Genomic DNA, 8,003 nt, shown 5'->3' with positions numbered 1-8,003 from the left:
TAGGTTTTTCACCCAATCGGAACCAAACCAGTGCAGAAATATTCTCTGGACACTGAATATCAATAATTATCAAAAAAAAGTTGAACTTTTCACTCACGGTCACAAAGGGCCACCAAAACGTTCTTAAGTGACGGGGCCACTTTTACTAAAATGGCTATAACTTTTGAAAGGAATGAGATATCTTCACCAAACTTGGTACACATATGTATAAGCTTAATCTTTGGTCAAATCAAAAAAATTGCGGAGCTTGACCACTTGGTGGCGCTATAAAACTGAAAAAACATATTATTGGCTATAAATACACCGCCGTTAGTCCGATTGACTTGAAAATTGGTATGCAGTCTCTTGGACCAAAGGGGCACAAGTGTCTATGAGGACATTGGCGTATCTCAAAAAACATGGCCGCCATTGGCCAATGAAGTTTGAGCACCTATTTGACAAGGTTAACGGAGGTCAATCGGAACAAAACTCACTGGGCATGTTCGACTCATGGCCCTAAAGGTCTGTAAGAATTTTGAAAGAAATCGGCCACTAGTTGGCGCTAACGACTTTTTTTGCCTCTGTAATCACGTGGTGTTTCACACATCCACACAATATGCATATCATTTGATAGATCTCCTCATGATGAACAACTTTGCCTCAAGAACCATTGCTGTCAATCAAATCGTTCATTAAATATTCACAAATATGTTAAAAACCTACTTTTGCGAACTAGTCCTAGGTTTTTCGCTTAATCTCGATCAAACCACTGCAGTAATGTTCTCTGGACTCTCTAGATCAATAATTATTAAAAAAATGTTGAATTTTGTCCTTTAGTTATCTGTAATGGGGCCATTTATAAAAGAGGTGTGGCCACATATACCCAAAAGCTTATAAAACCAAAACAAAAACTCAAAACTTTACGAAAATTGGTGATAACATGTGTCAGATGATTCTTAACAAGCATGCAAAGTTTCATGGAGATCGGACCATAGTTGGCGCAATAACAGTTAAAAAGGCTTTAAAAACAAGATTTCTATGGTAAATGGCCTCAAATTGTTAAAAAATGCTCATCTATTCACACAAACACTAGATCTTACACTTACATCTGTATGATATATCACCTCATTCTTAACAACTTTGCATACCACCTCAAAGGCCTTATTTGCTCGAACCCCGGTAATTGCGGTCTTTAACATGAAAACACATGTATGCACTTTTGATTATTGAGTGCAGAAGGTTTTTGGAAATTTAAGCCATTCTTGCCGCTTGCTATTCTAAAGTAAATGATTTTGACGTTAATGTCGTTTTAAGGTGGTAATCTGAAACCATTTAGCTGCATACATTTTCATAATCACTTGCAATTTACAGATTTTACAGCTGGAAGAGAGGTGTACATATGTTATAAGCATTTTATAAATGAGCCCAGGAAGGTAAAGTACTACAGGATATTCCTGTGATAGTGTACAACAAAAAGTGCTGTAGTAATTCTATCATTATTATCTCTGTTTCAATACTTTTGTATTACCATACAAAAAAAACAACAGAAAAACAACATATGCCATCTAATGGTAAATTCTTGTGATACTGTACAGCAGAAAAGTGCTATGGTAATCCTGTCATATATAGCTTGTGTTGGTATTACCACAGAAGAACAACAGAAAAACAACATATGCCATCTAATGGTAAATTCTTGTGATACTGTACAACAGAAAGTGCTGTGGTAATCCTGTCATATTTAGCTATGCTCATTTGTTGTGTGGTAAATTTATGTTGTACTGTTGCAGTACCACAGGATTACTACTGGACATTTTTGTAAGGGAAGTTATCCTGTTTACTGTGTTTAACTTCAAATATCACAGTAAAACTGCAGTTACTGAGGTAAAACCATGGTAAGTATGCTGTTTACTGTGTTTTAACTTAAAATATCACAGTACAACTTACAACAACTGTTGTAACTGTTGTAAGTGTTGTGGTTACCATGATTTTACTACAAATACAACTTCCATCTTTGAACCTGCTATAAATATAAAACTGATGAAGGTCTATGACATGTCACGTGACAGATAGAGTTTAATAGCTCCAGTTAGCAGGTGTGTTCGTTTAGTTAAACGCAATAAAACGCAAAGACGGATATAATTACGCGAATAAACATACATTGCTAATCTGATTAATAAAGAAGACAGGATACATTTTAAAACAAACATTAAGACAGCGTATTTAGGACTACTCACCCAACCTGCGGCACATGTAAACTGATGGCAAATATCGCGATGTGTGCTGAATGAGACTTCCTGAACGTGATTTCATAGCGATCACCGGCTGCGTTCGAAACCGCATACTTCCCTACTATATAGTAGGCAAAAAACAGTAGGCGAGCGAATGAGTATGTTTGAATCTTCAGTATTCATAAAAGAGTAGGCGAGAATTAGTAGGCGAGTGCACTCATTCTCGCGAGATTCGGACGTACTTATACTTAATTTGCGTTCTAATATGCCTACTTATCGACTATATAGTAGGAAAAAAGAGTACGTGAAGAAAGAAGTACGTTCGGAACCTAAAAGAGTAGGCGAGAAATCCCCGGATGTCCTACTGCTTCAGCCCAGATTCTGGAGTGTTCATCGATGGATACTTTTCAATCCCAGAAGTCCACGGGAGAGCAATACGTCATCATCGAACGTGATTGAGAACGTGACAAGGGTGTTTACAAATGTGAGTATTGCAAACCAAAACACGGTTCCTTGTGTTAAAATCGTATTTGCTGACTTACTAAACTGTATATATAGGTGCAAAGACTAGACAGTAACGTTATAGTATATTGTGATTTTGCTGTAAAAACATGTTTAATTGTGTATAGCAAACAGTAGAGCTCCAGTAAGCACATGTACGTCAACAAAGTGGATTTACATAAGCCATATACACCTTTGATTACTAAATGTTTATTAACAACTGACAGTAAAGTGTTGTAAGACAATTGCAGATGAGCACATCACAACATGAAACAGACATCTGTGTGAGTGGTGTACATTATGTGTGCTTATTATGTAGAATTCACTGCTGTCAGCACTGCTTTAGTTGAATGTAAATAGTGTAAATAAACACATGTACATAACTAAACATGAGTTCATCTGTTTCATTTGTCCATTACTGTTGATAAATTGAGGAGCATTTGTGTTGGATAAAAAGCCAGTTAACACATCAGCAACTACCTCAACATGTAAATGCAGAATTGAATCACAGAGGTAACTGAATCATGTCTGAATGTTACAGGGACTGATGAGACACATGTGTGTTTATCCGGTGAAGAGTGACTGATGAAGGAATGCTGCCATCAAAGGCTTTCAGTGAGTATACATTACATAAATTAATAAAACATCTTTTATTACAGCACTTTTGATTTGTGATTTCTGTGTATTTTCTGCAGATCTTTTGTGGTGGAGCAGGTGATGGCAGCATTTGTGGGAAGAAAGAAAGACCTGAAACAAAAATATAAAGTAAGATAATTTTGTTACTTTAATACAGAAATAAAAAAAATAAATCAGATTATTGTAAAAAAAAAAAAAAAAAAAAAATTTAAAATGAATGCTTTTGTATTATATTTGTGCTTCTTTGTATGATCTGAAATGTCTGCAGACTGGTGTGAGCAGTGAGAAAGGAGAAATCCACAGCAGCATCCTGGAAATGCGGTTTAGCCCACTACAAAAGTAATAGAGCTACAGCAAAAATTAGCATGTGAGTGTAAACATGAAATTAAATTTGTCAAGAAATAGAATGCTGACAACATGAATTGTAAAATGTTTTACTCTGTTTAAATGTTTCACAGGTAGTCGAGCAGACACAGCGATAGCCAGATTGTCCCGCACGTTCTCCTGCTCTTGCCTCAAGGTTTGTGGGGTTTAGTGGTACATCTTCATGGTCTTTCTCATCCTCTGGCTCAACAACATTCCCCTTGGAGAATAGTGAGATTGTGAAGCACAGCTGCATTGAGATGGCAATAGGATGTGGGGTTCACCGTCTGTAAATACATGATTGTTAGATCAATAAGTTTGAATAAAGCTCTGTTTCATCTGTTGTTAACTTGTATATTTATATATTTATTATGATGCTTTTATTCCTTCTTTTACTCATTTATTCATGTTTTCTATTGTTGTCAATAAATAAAATATACATATTTTGTTAACTAATACATTAATTCATTGCTTAACTGAAAACTGATGGATTCAAATCACCTGCATTTGTCGAGTGTATATTCATGCATAGCTATGTCAAAAAAAAAAGTTATATAATTATTAGTTAGCATGTATATTTATTATTCTGTGTAAATGTTGGGGTGGGCTAGCAATGCAGTTCATTATGGTGTTATCTTAATTTTTAAGTAGTAATACTTACATTTTTCAAATGTAAAATCAACAGTCTCTAAATGCGAGATGTTCCAGCAGCTGCCTGATGTCTCCTGTGTGCAGACAATGCAAACGTGGAGGTGTGTTTTAACTGTACTTGGTAGGTAGGGCTGTTGAGTTACTGATGCTATGAGGTGTTAGTGCACCTGTCACTCTTTTCATTATTATCATTATTATTATTATTGCTTATAATTACATATAAGATCTGGAAATATGGTTGTACCTAACAATGGACAACTGTAATGACAAAAAAAAACAGAAAACAAACATCATGCATTCATCATGGTATGACATTATATACACAGAAAAAAAACAACAACAACATAATAACAAGGTTAAATATCTAAATAATTCACCAGGGTGCTTTTTTAGAAGCCTGGTGGATGAAACGAAAGTTAAATTCAACAAGAAAAAAAGAAAAGAAAACAGTGGAGATTTAAACCACCAATTTTACACATAAAATGAAGAAATTAACTACATAGTAAAGAGAACGATTTCATCTTATAAGTTTTCTTATACAATTAAAAAAAAACTGGTCATACTACAATCACAATAAAATGTAAAATTGTTTATTTAACAAGACCACAAAATTAGCAAATTATCAACATCAAAATATTTACGGATAGATCAAACCTGCCGCTCGTATCTTTTAAATTGTTGCGCTTGTTATGAGCTCGTAGATCACATGATCACGTAAACATGGCGGATGACGTCCGAATTACATTCATACTCAACGAGATTTGGCTGTAAAGTACGTACTCTTTCAGCGCGCGTTAAGTAAGTACTTATTGAAATTAAGTACCTACTCATTGAGTATGCGGTTTCGAACGCAGCCACCGTCTCCTTCGCGTCTGTGTTCTGACGCCAAAAGTTTCCCATTGAAATCAATGTAGGTCCCAGTTCGTCGATATAGTGACGCCGAGGGGCGCCGTTGACGTCTTCATAGTGACGCTAGAGGCGCTTGACCGTTCTGCAGTTTTTGACGCCTCGGGAGTGAGAATGGGTTGAAGTTAGACACAAAACAGAGAAAATTAAAATAATTGTGAAGGGAGCTGAAAAGTTTTTGGGTATAAACAATATATCTTGGGAAAACATAAATAAAAGACTGAAAGGTGATGGGAAGTCAGGAGGAGAAGGTGATAAGACAACTTGAATATTGTGCAATGGAATGCAAGAAGCTTGTTAGCAAATGGTCAAGAGTTTAAAGGTTTTATAAAAGAGCTTAGAAAGAAACCAGAAATCATATGTATTCAGGAAACCTGGCTTAAGCCAATTTTGGATTTTAATGTTAAAGGTTATGATTGTATACGCAGAGATAGAAAGGAAGATACTGGGGGAGGGTGTATAATATTTGTAAAACAAGGAGTACAATATAATGTTATAGAAAAAGGAAAGAAGTTGGAGTTTATAGTAGTAGAATTTCTGGGGGGGGGGGTGGGGGAGGAAATGTTAAATACATTATACATTTTTATAATCCTTGTAAAAGACTATCACTAGAGGTGTTGGATGAACTAATCGTACATTTAGAAGGGAAAGTTGTATGTTGCGGAGATTTCAATGCTCATAGCACACTATGGGACAATAGCAATGATGGGAATGGAGTAGTGATTGAAGAATTAATGGAGATGAAGGAATTAGTATGTTTAAATGATGGTGGGGAAACAAGGGTTAATGTGAGAACAGGAATAGAATCAGCTATTGATCTTACACTTGTTTCAAATTCACTGGCGGGTATATGCTTATGGGAGGTGTTTAGAGAAACAACTATAGGAAGTGATCATTACCCTATAAGAATTGAGGTAAATTTAAGTATAGAAAAATGTATACAGGAGGAGTAGATAAATAGTTATTTGAAAATGCAGAGTGGGAGGAATTTAGGAGTATTAGTGAACAAGAAATGGAAAAAAATGAAGTTAAAAAAGGGATTGATAAGGTTTATAATGATATTTGTAATGCTATATTGATATCAGCAAGTCAGACTATTCCAAAGAAGGGAAGTAGGAAAAAAAAGAAGATTGTGCTATGGTGGACAAAAGAATGTGATAAGGCAATTAAATCACCTGTATGATAAAAAGAATGAATGGGATAAAAAGAGAATTTGGGTATCCAGTATTAAAAGATGGAGAGAAAGCAAAAATGCTGGCGGAAAATTTTGTTAAAATACATAAATCAGATAATATTAGTAAGGAGCGTAAAAGAGGAAGGGAAAGGACATTGGAACAGTACAAAGACTTAATACAGAATGAGGAATACAATAATGAACAATTAAATATGACATTTACAAAGGCAGAGTTAAATCGAGCTCTTAGGAAAACAAAGATTTCAGCTCCAAGTATGGATCAGATTTGCTATTTAATGCTAAGTCATCTCAGCGAAGTATCTAAGGATGTTTTATTAAAAATGTACAATAAATCCTAGGAAGAAGGAAAGTTACCACAAAGGTGGAAGGAGGCGGTGATAGTACCAATACGCAAACCAGGGAAGGATAGTACAAATCCTGGAAATTATAGACCTATTGCGTTGACATCTAATATTGGTAAAATAATGGAAAAAATGGTGAATGAAAGGTTAATGTATCATGTAGAAACTAATAAATTCTTACCCAAATATCAGAGTGGTTTTAGGAGAGGGAGAAATACAATGGATCCAGCTGTGTGTTTAGAACATGACATAAGAAAAGCACAAATAAATAGAGAGAGTGTAGTGGCTGTCTTTTTTGACATAGAGAAAGCGTATGACATGATGTGGAGAAAAGGGTTGTTAATTAAACTGTATAAGTTAGGTATCAAAGGTCGAATGTATAGATGGATCAAGGATTTTTTATCAGGCAGAACACTAAAAGTGAGAATAGGAAACAGTTAGAAGTTTGAAAGAAGTTTGCAGTTGAAAATGGTACTCCACAAGGAAGTATAGTAAGTCCTTTATTGTTTTCCATTATGATAAATGATGTATTTGAAGATTTGGATAACGGGCTGGGGTTCTCACTCTTCGCTGATGATGGAGCAATCTGGAAAAGGGGAAGGAATATTGATTTTATTGTTAAAAAATTACAGGAGGCTATTAAGAAAATTGAAGAATGGTCATATAAATGGGGTTTTAAATTCTCAGTTGATAAAACAAAGATAATGTTGTTTACAAGGAAGAAAATTGGAAAATGAGGTGGTGAAACAAAAATTATATAATCAAGAACTGGAAAGAGTAAAATATTTTAAGTTTTTGGGGATATGGTTTAATGAAAGAGTTACATGGGCGGTGCATATTCAGAATATAATAAACAAACGTAAGAAAATAATAAATACAATGAGGTGTTTAGTTGGTATTGAATGGGGAGCAGACAGGATGGCATTAAAGGCAATGTATAGTGGATTGATTAGATCTGTGTTAGATTATGGTTGTGTGGTATATGGATCAGCTGCAGAGACGTCTCTTAAAAAGTTAGATAATACACAGCATCAGGTATTGAGACTCTGTACAGGAGCTATAAAAACTACTCCGATTACAGCACTACAGGTTGAAATGGGGGAAATGTCGTCTTGATCCACACTCCATACCAGTTGATGGCGGGAATACACCATTTTGTTGTTTGTCAACCGCCAATAAAATTCAAGAAGAAGAAGAAGAAGA

The 8,003-nt window shown here is 35.1% G+C and overlaps 1 long non-coding RNA gene across 1 annotated transcript; it reads left to right on the top strand.

Moving 5' to 3' along the window:
* Positions 1-3,260: 3,260 nt before the first annotated feature.
* On the top strand, positions 3,261-3,713 carry LOC127161148 (uncharacterized). The gene is made up of 3 exons (XR_007826958.1): positions 3,261-3,323; positions 3,404-3,473; positions 3,613-3,713. It is a non-coding gene; the product is annotated as an uncharacterized LOC127161148 (long non-coding RNA).
* The last annotated feature ends 4,290 nt before the right edge of the window (positions 3,714-8,003 follow it).

Source organism: Labeo rohita, unplaced genomic scaffold (genome assembly GCF_022985175.1).
Source record: "Labeo rohita strain BAU-BD-2019 unplaced genomic scaffold, IGBB_LRoh.1.0 scaffold_561, whole genome shotgun sequence".
Taxonomy (NCBI): domain Eukaryota; kingdom Metazoa; phylum Chordata; class Actinopteri; order Cypriniformes; family Cyprinidae; genus Labeo; species Labeo rohita.
This window is presented reverse-complemented; position numbering and strand designations above follow the sequence as displayed.